This window comes from Ciconia boyciana, chromosome 1 (genome assembly GCF_034638445.1).
Source record: "Ciconia boyciana chromosome 1, ASM3463844v1, whole genome shotgun sequence".
NCBI classification, from domain to species: domain Eukaryota; kingdom Metazoa; phylum Chordata; class Aves; order Ciconiiformes; family Ciconiidae; genus Ciconia; species Ciconia boyciana.
In genome coordinates this window covers 118,150,840-118,166,229 of record NC_132934.1, presented here as the reverse complement: position 1 = coordinate 118,166,229, position 15,390 = coordinate 118,150,840, and the positions used below count along the sequence as shown (strand labels likewise).

General features: G+C 42.4%; 1 protein-coding gene across 1 annotated transcript in view; it reads right to left on the bottom strand.

Moving 5' to 3' along the window:
* CLIC6 (chloride intracellular channel 6) overlaps nucleotides 1-15,390 on the bottom strand; it is a 34,038-nt gene that overhangs the window by 16,134 nt on the left and 2,514 nt on the right. The gene's annotated exons all lie outside the window — the stretch shown is intronic.

Below are 15,390 nucleotides of genomic sequence, written 5' to 3'. Positions count from 1 at the left end.
ACAGGTCTCTGGTTAGAAGAGACAGATACATGTATAGAGAGTGAGCGGCATTCCTTGAGGATTCATCACCTTGCCTGTCTCACCCACCCACCCGCTTGGGATGTCGCGCTCTCTGGTAGTGCTGCTGTCTCCGAGTACAGTACTAAATAGCCCTATAGAGTCTAGGCATCTAATTTAACTTCAGTGAGCTGAATCCCACCCTTGGAGACTACTTACCAGCTAGAGATAACTGCTGAAAAAAAAAGAGGGGAGTGCATTATTCCCAGCATGTCTGACCCAACTGCCTGATGGAGCTGTAGGGAAAAGCTGATGTTGCCTTAGGTTACATCAAAGCTGGCACTTCCATGGAGGCAGGGCAGCGTTCAAGCCACAGCAGAAGACGCTGTACATGGTCCTGAAGAGGTCTCTGCAAAAATCTGGTCCTCCGCCTTCATGAAAGGTTAAATCAAACTCAGTCAAGCGCTACTAAGATGATGATGAAAATGAGGAACCTATTGTACAACACGGGGCAGGAAAATCTATTCTTGTTTAAATTTGGAAGGCAAAGACTGAGGGAAGATATGATTACTCAGTGCAAGTGTAATTTTTTCCCTGATAGTTGGGGGTGATGCTGAAACAAAAACAAACAGGTACAAGCTGGCCATGAATGTTTCTAGCTGACAATTAGAAGGGTTCCTAACCACCACAGCATGAGGTTTTGAACCAGGTTTCCAGTAGGATTAGCAGGTGTATCAATATGTACATGCATATGTGACAGCACAAGAGGAAAAAAAAAACACATTTTGTCTCCAGATGAGATTTGATCCCTTTCAGCAGGGACTTGGACTTATTCTCCACTGGAAGGTTCCTTGCTGCCCGTTGTTTCTTTGCACTTGACACAGACATCACTCCAAGGACAAGATGATGGCAAGTGCCATGCTTTTGTACTCCATGCCGCTGAACGTGTCCAAGTGAAAATAACGTGTAGTAAACTCCATGGCAATGATGGAAGGGAAGGGTACTGCTCAGTAAACAGCAGCAGCTATCCCAAACAGAGTTTACACTCTAAAATAATTGAAAGATTCCTTGGAAAAGGAAACAGATGATGGATATAGTATCTCTGACAGCGAGCTCCAGCCAGACACCAGACAGGGTAGGATGCTGTTGGCAATGAAGAGAGTCCATGTGTTAAGATTAGCCAGACAGCAAAAAGTAAATGGTGCCAGAGGTTATCCTCTTCTGAGGAAGAACAGGAGAGCAGTTAGCGCAAAATGGCATTTTATGTAAAGTGGCTTGAGCAAATCACTGCAAATCTAACTGCTGACGCTCTATGCTTGATGCGTGCTTACAACTAGGGATGGACACATGCTAGTATGGGCCAGTATTCATCCACTGGCCAGGTACAACTGTCCAACTTACAGAATACAAGGAGCAATGCAAGGATCCCAGGGGTGGCAACTGAAAAACCACTCTCCTCAGCCCAGGAGCCTCATGCAGCATTGGCAAAAGGCAACAGAGTCTGAGCTGCAATGGGACACAAGTCTTGAGGCTGCTACAGGATCCAAACGCAGCCCAGGATGGCTGCAGCAGCAGCATCCTCTCAGACAGCAAGGACATCCAAGCAGCTCAGGCCTAATGGAATACAGGAGGGCTCAGGACGTATCTCAGCCACCAGCTGGCCTGATTGTGGATAATCATCAAAACAAGGTATAGGCGTACATGGTACCAGAATGCCATCTAGCAGAACAGCAGCAGCGATGGATAGGGAGAAAGTCTCCTTCCTGTAAAAGCAATACCATCAAAGGGTGGGATGTTGATTCAAAGATGAGCATACCTGGAAGATTACGGGCCACCAAAAGGTTGGTGATAAGGAGTGGTAAGTTTCAGACAGGTCTAAGTCGCTGAGTGCCTGGACCAGACATCAGGAGGCTGCTCTGGGCGCTTGGGGCTGGCCGCTGCTTCGGCACAGCATGCACGTAGTCAATCCTCTTGACAAAGAGCCAAATCAACTGCTGAAACCCATCAGCAGTTGTTTGTACCCATCAGATGTTACTGCCCATCCACAAAACAGGCTATGAAGATGATATCTTAGGAGTCCTGCCTTAAAGTGCTGTCAGGATACGGAGCTCCAGGGCACAGAGCAGCTGCCAAACTGATGCAAATACAGACCTGCGGAAAAGGTGTGGCTGGGATCCTCAGACAGGAGGATTTCTTAGCCCAACTTTCCTTTTTTCCTCATGGAGACAGGGAAATGTAGACCTTTATAGTAGCATCTAGGCACTATAAATTGAGTACTGTACAAATACAGAACGAAAAGACTGCTCCTAAGTTAAAAAACAAACAGAAAACTTAAATGTAGACCATTAGCGGGGATGTGGGAATGCCGAAGGATTTTTGGAAGTCTTTTTAATAAAACTCTGTGTAGATTAAGGCTTTTAGCCAAAGCTGGGCCAAAAAGAGATGCCAAGGGAAAGAGAATGAAAGGAAATGAGCATTAGTGCAAGGCGGTAAAAGGAGTTAACTTTTCACCTGCACAGCTTCAACTGACCACAGAACACCATTAAACTGGTTTTTCTGTGGCCACGGATTATAAGTAGTAGGCTAAAGGTTGAGTCTACCTACAGACAGGACGACAATTTAGATATACCCGTCTACTGTGTTTTTAATGATGCAGCTGTACATTAGTGGTCATCTCATTATTAGTTATCTAGCTATTATTACTGATAATAAAAGATGGGCTCTGTCCTAGAGCAGGGCTCTTCTGGCACTGAATGTGAGTTCAGGCTGAGCTCCCACCTGCAGAAATAACGCAGCCCTTGCTACCTCACATTTTAACATCTGAAGCTCAGGCAAGATTTATGTCTCCCGGACTGGCCACCTATTAGCATTTCATAACATTTTCTAACAATTTCATTATTAAGGCTTTTCTCATTCTGTTAGGTTTCTGAAATTATACCGTACTTTCTTTCATGCAGTGTTTGCATTAACTTACTATGATTATCTTGGTTTATTAGATTTCATAATTCATATGTTCAGTAAGGCTCTTTGCTAGAAATGGTTCTTTGAATGCTCTTGCTCCTCAGTTCATGCTGAGGGATTAACAGTGTGTTGGAGTTTCTTTATGGGATATTTCCCTTGACCCTGTTTTTATGTAGTGAGCAGCTTAAAGGGGTTATATACATCTGGAAATTCTAATCCTCTCTAGATGACAGAAAGGAAAAGAAGTCTGAAGCTGTAATTTCCTCTGGTTTCAGTTCTCTCTCTCCCCTACATGCCAGCAGCCATTTCAGAGCAGAGAAAGCCTCCTTTATTCGAACTTTCGCTGCATTATTTACTTATTCACGGTCTGCTGGGTAAGTAATTATTGCTGAAATTAACTTAATTACTTAGTAAGTAATTAAATGGGTTTGATGCATAGGAAGAAATTTTCCTTCATTAAGAAGCAACTTTGTGGCAATAAACTTTTTACCTTTGTCCAGTTACTTTATAAATAATGAGGAACAAAAGGCCCAAACTCACTCCTGTTAGTTAGATGAAATATCCATTTACTTTTGATTTTGATATCACCGTCTGCCCAGTGCTTCTACCGAGCAGTGGGTCTGCCTGCATCCTGCCCTTCCAGTTCTGACAAAGATTATAAATAAATGAACCATTAAGTGATAATTCTGTAAAGCAAACAAAACACAAGAGAGTGCAGGTGAAAATTAAAATGTGCAGCGTCTTGTAATACATTTATAGAGGCTGTGGTTTTACTAATATTCAGTCTTATTTACATTAAAGAGATTAAAGATTAAAGTTATGTGTGTATGCACTCTTACAAAAGAGGAAAGTAAACCAGTTCTGCGATTCTACACACACTGGTGTTGCTAGCCTTGGGCCGGGCCCTTCACCTTGTCACAGGTGTTTTCAACTCGAGCTGTGGCTCTCTCCAGGGCAGTTAAAGGCAGTCCACAGGTGCTCTTAAAAAAATTCCTAAAATCAAACGAAATCACAAAGGAAAAATGCAAATTACAGACTTATTTTCTCAGCTCTCTTACAGCTACCTATACCAGGTCTGCAAATAAAGCCACTCTGGTAGCTACAGTACTGAGCATAACCTGGGACAGTGCGGAGCCTGGTTTCAGAGCGAAACCCTTGGTGCTTCTCATGATGGGAAGGCAACTAATTAAACATAGAGGATGCTTGCATCTAGCTACCTGCCATCTGCAGCACAGTAAGCATGTGGTAATAACGCAAAAGCAATCAGCAACCAGGGATCCACTGCTTCGTGAGCTCAACAATAATTTGCTTAAATAATTAATAAATAGTTGGAGTAACAAGGCCTGGCCATCCCAAGCAGAGCTGTCTGAAGGAGGCTCCTTGCACGAGCAGATCCTCTCACGCTGCGCTGCGGGAAGGGGGAAAGGGAAATCGGACGCTCCTGTGGCAACACCAGCATTTGGGGGGCATCAGAAAGAGGTTGCCCCGGGGCTGCTTCAGCTTGGAGGGGATCCAGGGATGCCCACCCGGGATCCAGGGATGCCCACCCGGGAAGGGCCCTGCGGTGCCTCCCGAGCCGCATCTCGTGCAGCCGGGCACCGAGGGAGGGAGGCCAGCGAGCCCTGGTAGAGAGCTGGGCAAAATTCAGCATTTTCCCAGGTTTCCATCTCTGGGTCGTAGTGCAGCAATCACGCCCAGCCATTCTTGGCCAGATGCTAAACCCTTTAAGGCAAAGTAAACATTCGACTGTTTTTTAGATGCCTAGCCCCCAGCAACAACACATGAATGCCGTAATACTTTGTGACAGTTTACTTTTTTTCTAAACCAGCTTGGAAAATTATCTCAACAAATAGCACTTTATCCCGTCATAATTATCAATGCATTATTACTTATTTATCTCTTATTTTACAAGGCTTGCTTAGATGACGGTGACAAGCAAGCTTCCAGGAACTGTGCACGGCAAGGAGAACAGAGGCAAGGCAAGGAAAATTAAATGTAAAAATAAATAGGAAAATTGACTTGTGGCTAGCAAAGACTGAAAAACTTCAGCTACAATTTAGTAGCATTTAAATTAATCTTGCCCAATTTAGGACTATCATTGTCCTACAGAAGTAATTGTCATATTGCATGAATTATACTTGGTTTACTTTTCACTCAAAATAGCATTACTTTCAGTCATTGCTATTTGTTTAACTTTTTTAGTACACGATGATAATTAATTATATGTGTATTACTCACGCACAGTGACCACGACTTTTCAAAGCAATGTAAGTAATCATTGCCACTCCTCCAAAACGGAAGCCATTTTATTCATTGTATTTTAATGGGAGATGTGACAAAATCTCCATTGCTTGTAAAAAGAATTTTAAAAAAATTTTAAAAATCAAGTGGTTTAGTCCGAAGAGAAGGTTTTAAGCAGAGGCAAAGGAAAATGGCTGCAGAGGTGCCCCCACTCCACTTCCCCTGAAGTGAGGAGAGGGAATGCCGTCGTCCACTTTAATCACAACAGAAATATGCCAGCTAATTAATAAAAATACACAGCCCTCAAAAAGATCACTCCCCCTAATCGTTATCCATTCTTTAATTTTAAGATTCAAGATTATTTTCAAAAACCTGCCAGGAGCCTAAGAAAACCAAGAGCCTTTTAACTGAATACAGGTGAAAATCAGAGCTGGGAAACGCCGCCCAGTTACAGATCACTGGCTTTAATCTTATACCAACTAGTTCAAAAACTGAATTTCCTTCTGCTGTGAATTCTGTCTACAGAGTTCGTGCTGTCTGTGTTTGTGTTAATGGGAACATTACCAGGTCACAAGCACACAAGCAGCAAACCAAATGCTATTAGCTATTTATCCTGTTACAAGAATTATGTTTAAATACCTCAGTGCTATTTCTAATCCGTATTTAATAACATGGCAAGATGCCAGCTGAACATTCTACATGGAGACAAAAATCTTATATCCTTTTTAAATTCTTACAGGGAATTACTTCAACAAAAGAGCATTATATTCTCGAACACATTATAGGTCTGGGGAAAACAGATTAACTGGTATTTCAGTGACACATCCTGTTTTACACTTCACCATATGATACTTAACCTGTGACACACAGCCGTGCTGTTTCAATCTAAATGCAAAAACTGTACACACATATATAAAGTATCTGTGATTTGTGTTGTAAACAAATAAGTAAATAAATAAGAAATAAATAAGCTATTTTATGCAGCTTCAGGGAGTAGGTCATTGAAGGCTTGCAAAAATAATTTGCCAATGGTATTCCTAATTCTGATGTTTAAATCAAGAGGTGAAAGTGGAAGATGAAAAGAGGGATTTGGGTTTTGTGGGGTTTTTCCCCGCTAACAGTATATGATATTTTGGTCCAAGTAGAAAATAATTCAAATGACCAGGTAAAATATTACATAAAAGCCTGTCAGCTCCAGCAGTAACTGGCAAAGACGTGTCCTGAGAGAGCAGTTAAAAACTGGGCACAAATACCAGCAAAACCCCATTAGCTTGACAGAGAGGGGGCTGGACTCTATTCCTTCCCTTCCCGATGTAAATTCAAATTCAAGGCTATTCATCCTGCCCTCCCCACCACCTCGCTTCCATTCACAGGCTTTGGGAAACTACGAGAAACACAGTATTGCTAATTAAAGTACAGTTTTTAAATAAAGATATACTGCATGAATCATCCTGCAAACCAACCAGCCCCAGTGTCTACAGCTATAACACTGATATTCCTCAAAACAAGGACCGGTCCTGAGGTCCCGGCCCCTGAGGAGCCCCTGGCCCCTGCGGTGCTCCTGGCAAAAAGGAGGCCGATGGTTTTGCCAAGGGGGTTGGTAGCATGTTTGTTTCTGTAGGCAGCATACGACCTGAAATTTTTACGCTTTTAGGGTATATTTGGATCCTGTTTCAAGTTTCATCTGCCACCATCATGGGAAGAAACTTGATTTTTTACAAAACGCTCAGGTTCTGTAATAGCTTTTAAAAATAATTTCAAAAATGACTACCAGCTAAATGTCAATGATTCTCCAAGACACGAATGAGAATTCTTCTGAAATCTGAGTAGATGTTTAACTTCTTGGTAACTATGCCATTTGAATAACTTGGGAAAGGGCGTGCATTTGTGACTCCAGTCCTGCTGCAGTTTACTTCGTTCCGTAACAATTGTATTTCTAGTCTACTTTGAATATTCAAATATGCTAAAATTTCAGCGTAGGAAGAGGAAAAAAACGAGATGGGAAATATCCCCTTTGCCTGTCTGAGAGGCTTGACAAGAACCATCTCCCTGCGCACGGCACATCCCACAGCCGGCCGGTACGCCAGCCCCAGGCTCCTCGCAGGGAGGAGGCTGCGACGGGCACCCTCCTCCTTGGGAAAGCCTCCGACGGCTGTGTCGGTGGCAGGCTGTACGAGCTGCTGCTGTTTGCTTTGACAAGCTAAATATTTTTCTGAAGGAATTAAAACACTTTACTGCTGACAAGGCAGGTGTTATTGAAAGCAACTGGAATGGAGTCGCTCGACTTGTTCAGGATCTTATCAGTAAATAATCAGACATTGCAAATGGAAATGCGTAAAAGTCCTTATCACAGCGTGACATTTTATTATCTGAGCAAGAAAATAATCATGTAACCTTCACATGGCATTTACTTACGCCCTTTGGGCAGAGTCAGAGGAACATGCAATCTCTTATTTTTTAAAAGAAGCAACAGGACCTCTTTAGGGGAGGCACAGAGAATACAGTCAGCGATGGCACAGGAGTAAGTCTCCATGCTTCACTTCCCCTTCCATAAAATATGTATAATATCTCCTTTCACTACCTTACTCCCTTTACTATCTCTGAAGAGGAGGGGCCTATCTCTTGCCAAAAAATATACAGCCACCAATTCAAAGCAACTTCACCTGAGATAAGCATCCTCAAGAAGTGTGGTCATATTAATAATTTGCATTATCACTTCTGCTTCACAATATTTAAACTAACTTCTGGAAAAGAGCCATAATATAATTTTGCATGGATCCATATGAGACTGTTAGAAAGGCCAAAATGCAGAGTCCCTGGGATAGCTAACCCTGGCTGGTACCCGTCAAGGTGAAGAGTCCAAAAAGGCAGAATTGTTTGTGGAAGCGGAGCGATCACAAGGCTGCCTAATCCTCTTCCTGTGAACAGGCAGCAAAGTACTGGAGAGAACTGGTTTCAAATGGAAGAAAAAGTTGGTTTAGTATTAAAGATATCTAATAGATAGAGTTAGAATTTTTTTAATCAACAAAAAATGGTTTATTTTTACTGTTAGGGATGCTAATAAAACCAAAATCCAGATTCTCAAGTGGACTGGGGACGATATGTTATACCCATGCTGCGAAGGGGACACGATACCTTTTTGTCTTTTTAATGCCTACCACATTCTGGTTTCTCAAAGCATGTGGGTAACACATCTCTTATTCCACAAGCAATCCCCAAATCCGTGGGAACCGGAGGCTACTGAATACCATTTAAAATCTACATACTGCTGTGACAGGAAATAACAGCAAATAAACCATACATTGCCTAACCATAAGGTTGCTGGATGTGCTTGGCTCCTTGCATTTCCCCTTTCCGATGCTGTCTCACTTTGCAGGTAATTATTATATGTTGATGGTGTCAAGGAGAGAGCAGGAATAACTCTGTAACTCTGTGTCTATGGCACCGGCTTGGGAGAGGGATGCACGCTAGTCTTCCCCTTATGCTCCAGGTAACATCACAACCTCAATCACCCGCATCCCACATCAGTGTCCTAAGTACGGGGCTAAAGATGCAGCTACTGCTGCCTCCTCCATTTTGGCAACTGTGCCTAAGCTCCCTGTGAATGAATCTAGGCCTAACACTGACAGGTAATATTTCCTCAGAAAAAGCTCTTTATTTTTATTTTTGAAGACCATTTCCAAAATGTCACCTGAATTTATTAATAATTTAATTTGAGTATAGTTATATTTTTCAACTAATTGGCCAAATCCCTTTCCTCCCCTCACCCAGAAAATCATTCACCACACCCTAATGTTTTATATTTGCGAATGCCATGAGCCCTGTAGACTGGTTTGTTATTCATCTATACACAAATACGAATCAAGCCTCAGGTTAAACAGGCAGACAGCATGAAAATTCCCAGGCACAGCTGCATGGCAATCACCTCATGCAGCAATCGCCAGCGTTTCTGAAGAAGGCTACACCTTTCTGACAGGATTTATGAAATGAAGGTTCACTGCAGACAACCAGAGACCAAAGGCAGAAAGTAGACAAGGACAACTTCCATCCTTGCCCCTGGTCTGTGACGATCACAGGTACGATCAGCCTTTTAATGAAGACAAAACGCAAGGAGCAGAGGCAGTATGGTTGAATTTTGGGCAGCAGGCTGATCTCATCAGCAGTTTCTGCTGGTTTCAGCCAGCAAGAAATACAGGCCGTGCCCTAGGACTGAATCAGGAAAGTGTCCCCTGTTTAGCGAAGGGCTTAAATAGCACGTAACTTTAAGCTTCTGCTTAAAGTAAAACACGTGGTGAGGTGCTTTACTGAAGCAGTGAGCCGGGAGTAAATAAAAATAGGAAAAGGTCTAGGAATGTAGCTTTGAAGATACTTACTTTATTTCAAAACTTTTTTTGCCTAAAATGAGCCTGCAGAGATCTGCAGTCACACTGAGAATAAATAGATGCTTAAGGCTTGTACAATCCTATGTGCATGTGCAGTTTTAGGACTTCCGAAGCACGGACAAAAAGATGACTCCAAGAAATATGACTAGATCATACCAAAAAAAAAAAAAACCTAGATGCAACTTCATATTTCTGATCACTTGTGTCTATCTGTTGGTTTGTGTCTTTCTGGAACAAGACTTGGCCCCTCAGTTGTCAGAACTGACACTGGCATAAACAAGCAGAGCACGCTAGTGCTCTGTTAAGCATCCCTCCAGGAGCAAAGCAGCAAAACTAATTTTGGCCTAGTTTTCAAAGCTATTCTTTAGTCAGCGGCTCCAAGGAACCTTGTTTCTTTTTAGCAGTCTAAGCTCTAAAAAGGTGACAACCTGAATGGCCGGAAAGGAAAGCATGAGAAGTAAAAATGAAAAAGATTGCACATTCAAAAAATGTGCATAGCTCTTTCAGAAAAAATATTGATATCATTGCCTTTCAAACCAAAGTCTCCCAAGCACAGTTTTAGTGAAGACTGCTGGAAGCATACTCAGCTCCCAGAAAAACTGCTGCAGGTGCACCCGGCGTGCACAATAACCTGAAGAGTTATGAAAGGAATTTGTAATGCCAGTTCCTCTTAAGCTGCATTAGGGAACCCGAAATTGCCATATTCCAGCTGAAAAAATGTAGCTGAGAAAGGGCAAACACCCATGGGAAGAGCCAGCTTCCTGCTTTGTAGGACAAAACAGGGAACAGAACCGCAAAGTGTCTTCGAACAAACACACCTCTGCTGATTCGGTACTTTGCGTACAGCTGGATATAGTCAAAGAATCAAAAACAGCATACAAGCAGCTAACTAACCAGCAGCCAGAAAAGCGGGGCTAGGCTGGGTTTGCTGGGCAGCCCCACAAGGCTCAGTCCCAACCAGCTTCGGTTTGATTCTGGTTTCAGCAGATCTAGCCTACGCGGTGCTCGTGCTCTGCTCCAGGGGAAGGGCTTTCTCCTGAATGATTTTTTCCTTCCTCTGGGATAACTTTTGTAACTACTCAGTTATAAAAGCAGACGAGTCTCATAGCCAACTGGAAAACAGAACATCCAAAAGAATGGTGGAGGGAAACAACGTATAAAAAAATGACAGGATTTTAGTGGGAGCAATGTGGCACCTGAGAAAAGCTCCTACTTTTGAAGAAGGTACACGAAATGTAGCTCGAGAAGGAGAAAAACAGAGAGTGAGGGGAAAGGAACAGATGTGTGCCTCGGGGAAAACACAGTGTGGTTTTGATGGAAAGTGACGTGCAGCAGCGGTGGTAGGGATAGGGAGAAAGAAGGGAAAGAGAAGCCATCTGTTTCCTACCATTGCCCAAACCATACCAAATGCTTCCCTGCTCATTCCACAACAATTTGTCCTCCTGTAGCATCACACAAATCCAATGTGCTCACCTTTGGCAAGCTTTGGATAGTTCCTTTTGCTTGGATAAATATCCAGTACCTAAATTTCCCCCCAAACTGCTTTTAATCCATAAATACAAAGCTAGTGTAAGTCCACACCCACAAATCTTTACTTTCACCATCCTGAGGTCATCTAAATACTGGGCTCCTACAGTGAATCTACACTTAAAAAGGACAGTAAACACCTGTCTACTTTCATTTTGATACAGGATGTCAGCTATTCTCCTTATAAACCATACTCAACTGATGTACAGACTGATTGCACCGATGAGCAAAAATCAAGGTCTTAAGCACACATACCTACTCAGTGATTATACTGTAAACGTTTACATCCAGCATCAGGTACAGCACAGAGTCCACTGAATGGGCATACAGGCTAGGAGGTTTTTCTAGGGATCTGAGCTCCTGCTGCCCACGGACTTCTTACCTACAGCACTCAAAGCCCAGAATTTCAGTTTATACTTTAAATGTAAGTTATATATAAACCACAGATCCATCACATCACAGAAAAGGAGATTCTTTTTTGTGCTCTAGTATGAAACACCCATTACCATTTAAGTTGGATACATTAACTGTGGTGTTTGGAAGCACAGATGCAAGCACCTGTTATTCCTATGTCTCTACTCACAGCAAGGCTTTTATTTTCTTGTTTATCAGCGCTTTTCATATTTCAGTGCAGCTCTAAGTATGTCAAGCTAGTCAAGCACATCTCAGGAACGGTGCAAGGAAATTCCGTATCAGTAAAGTAACCTTGGTCCCTGGTAGGAATGAAGTAACTCTCTGAATGAAGAGAAATTACTTTGATTTAGAGACCAAGAATATCACAAAACTGAATAAAGCCTATTACTTTTTGTTGGATAAGATCTATTACCTTAAGCTCATGGTCAGCTTTTACTATATACCATTTAACCCAGAAACTAACCAAGAATTGTTTTGGAAGATGAGCAACCTCAGAGAAGACCTTGTGCTGAAGCTGGGTTGTTTGGCTGACTGTTGTGTTCAGCACTTACAGATAAATCACTATCCCTAGAAATCTTTGGAATGATGAAATCTGCAGTTGTGATTCTGGTGTTTAAGTTTTCTATCTGTAAGAAAATTTAAAATTGATTGGTAGGCAACCTTGGAGCATTTTTATTTTTAGTTTAGAAATAAACTCTGAAGTCCTACATAAAGTTTAAATTGCTTAAAATTAACTGAACCATTTTGGTGAGAGTTCTGCTATATTCAAATAGTAAGATAAATTTATGCCATCTACAGACATCTTCTGACAAATAAAGGGCTTTTGCCACAGAAGAAAAAAAAAGAAGCCTACATATACCATTGACCTTAGAAGACCAGCTAGCAAGCTTCAACATCCACAAGGTGTCTTACCCAAGGTGCCAGATATGCTTAGCTGAATTACCAAAGACTGATTGGAAAGTGTATCTGGATGACCTTTGCACACTTTTGACTTTGAAACACCGGAAACATCAAATATTACTATCTAAAGGAAATATACAGTACTTGTTGTTTCATGGGAAAATGGAAATCAAATAGGCACCAAGTGAAACCCTCAAAGCAATTTTGATATGGTCTTGCTGTTATAGCCAAGGAGTCTTATGTAGTTCAGCTTCATTAAGGGCACAGTTCAGTTGCCCAAACACAGATGTCTGCTGTCTTTGCAGATGCCTTACTGTAGCCTGTCCGGCATTGAACTACTGGGCCAGAAGGACATGATAACCCATAGACGCTGCTAACCCTGCTAAGTGCTAGAGTATCTCAGGTAGCATGACATCTCAACGTTGAACCCTGGGTGTCCGAGTTCCAACTAAATAGCACTGCATAGCAACACAAATCAGCTTAAAAGCACAATTGCTGGTGCCCATGCTTGCGGGGCTAGCAGGAATTTTGCCACCCACCTCACCATGGGAGGCATGAGGTGACATGATATTCACAATATTCAAATACATATATGCAAAATTAAATGAACCAACGCAAAGCAGCAGGAAGCAGAAGAGAAAAAAAAAAGAAAAACAAACCCTCTAAAAAGAACATGCTTGACTAACAACAGTAAAACCAAGAAACACTGCTTATCATACAGTTATATCTGAAAAGTTTCTTTCTGATGGTGATGCTTCTGTTTGTTATTCTCAAAATGTTATTACTGAAAGACTACCGGGTACTTTAATGTCTGCCAAGTCTAGTGTAATGCTCTCTAGCAGGGAAAGTGCGAGGATCATTCAATCACTACTACTGTATTAGTTTCTTGTAAGTTTTCTTCTGTTATGGGACTGACATTTAACATTTCTCTGTATTTGTATAGTGCTATCAAATCTTGGCACGGGGCTCCTATCTCTAGCACTGTGCATGCAGGCACAGATAACAGGCAGACAATCCCCACCTTGACCATTTACAAGTAAGCCAAAAATCAACAGGCAGGTGAAACAAACAGAAATAGGGATGACAAAGAAATTAGGGTCATACTGAACAGGATAAACAATGATCTCAGTATTTTAAACAGCCTAATCACTGCCCAGTTTCCAGTGGCATTACAGAAGGGTAGAGTTTTAAATAGAGGTTTGAAGAAGGTCAGGGAGTTGATGGATAATATATTTACAGGGAAGCCCCCAGCTGCATGGGAGAAAGTAGACAAGGTGCTTGCTGAGAAATGCAGCAGAAGGGTGAAAGAGGTCAGCGGCACTTAAAAGTAGAGGTGGGTGTCAACATCTCAAAAGCACATAAGAGCTAACAGGCAGGCGCAGAATAGTGATATAACAGAGTATAAGAGGGGTAGTCGTGCATTAGAAACACGCATGTGAAGGGAAGTGTTTCAGGCTGGAAATGAATGTTTGCATTCAGTTTGGATCGTCTTCTCACTTCCTTAACCCTTGAGTTTTAGCACTTGCTCAGGAAGGAGCATCATTTCTGTGGACCACCTGCTGTGGTTAGATATAGAGACTCAATAATCCTCAAATGCCAGAGTTCACGCTGTCCCATATTGGAATCTGCTCTCCCCCTTTTTCCCATCAAAATACATCAGCACCTGTTTAAGCATGGCATTATGTATGCACTCTTAAAACTACTTTAAGCCACCACAGAGAAATTACAGTCTCGCCCTGTTTATATCCCCTTTCCCGCTGCCAAGAAAAGGGTAGAAAGATAGCAAGCGTGTCTCCAGGCGGCAGCAAGAGCAGAATGAACATGAACTCTCCTGAGAGCGGGAAAGAGAAGTGCTTCTCATTCCCCAGCACTGTGGCCCCGGCACATTTTGGTGAGTGGGGAGATGCTGAGCTCTCCAGTAGGCATTTTTTTCTTGCATTGAACTGGAGGAACTCGTGCCAATCTCAAACTAAAGAAACACCTAGCTCCAGGTGAGATAAAATACTCAAGCTTTGTAATACCCCTCCACTGAAATCATTAGAAGAGCAGCTGTAGTATTTTCAAGGTGTTCTTGTTACTAATGCTAAGTCAACCACAAAAATGTTCCTTCTTCTGTCTTTATTAATTCATAAATATTTTCAAAAACCATGCTTAATCCTAATATTTGGGGACTACAGACTCACAATAGGTGCTCTTATTATAGTCTGCTCTCTAATTTTGGCCATGTTGTTCTTCCATAAAGTGGGCACCAGGTGCACAGGTAGGCACAGGTAGCCTTTATGACTTTAGCCCTCTGCCACTCTCCAGCATTCCCTGATGGATTTAAGACCATAAAATGAGAATAAATAAGTTACAGATATAAGAGCATAAAATGAGAATAAATAAGTTACCAAAGTGTCCCTGCAAAAGGGGCTGTTGATCTGTGAGCCAGAAAGTCCGTAAGTCATCTCTGCCAGGCTCAACAGTAACAGCTCCCGCTGTTTGACACAAAATCACAGATTTCCACTCCAGCATTATCATCTAGCTACTGTACACCAACCTGACATACAGAGTTGCCTTTAGACCACAGAATCTGTCCCAGTCTGCGTGCTAAGGAATTGCTTAAACTGGGGACTGGCTGGGGAGTGTTCGCCAACATCAGCCGTTATTATCATTCATCTTTCCAGTATGGCATTATCCGGCACGTCCGACACTGCTACGTGTAAGCCTCAGAGCATTCCTCAGCCTTTTTTAAGTAACAATACTTCAAAGGAGGCTCAGCCTTGAAAAAAAGGAGTGTGCACTGAGGTGGGATAAATCAAGGCATAAACACTGCTTCAGCCCTAACCCCCCTCACCCAGAGGGCTGGCAATGAGTTTTTCTTTCACGGTTAATTCCGGTCGCTACAGAAGCAGCCTTGGCCAACTCAGGAGGTGCACTATTTGCGTGGGAGGTATGGCTTGTAGTGGAGAAGGTCCCAAACGCCTTC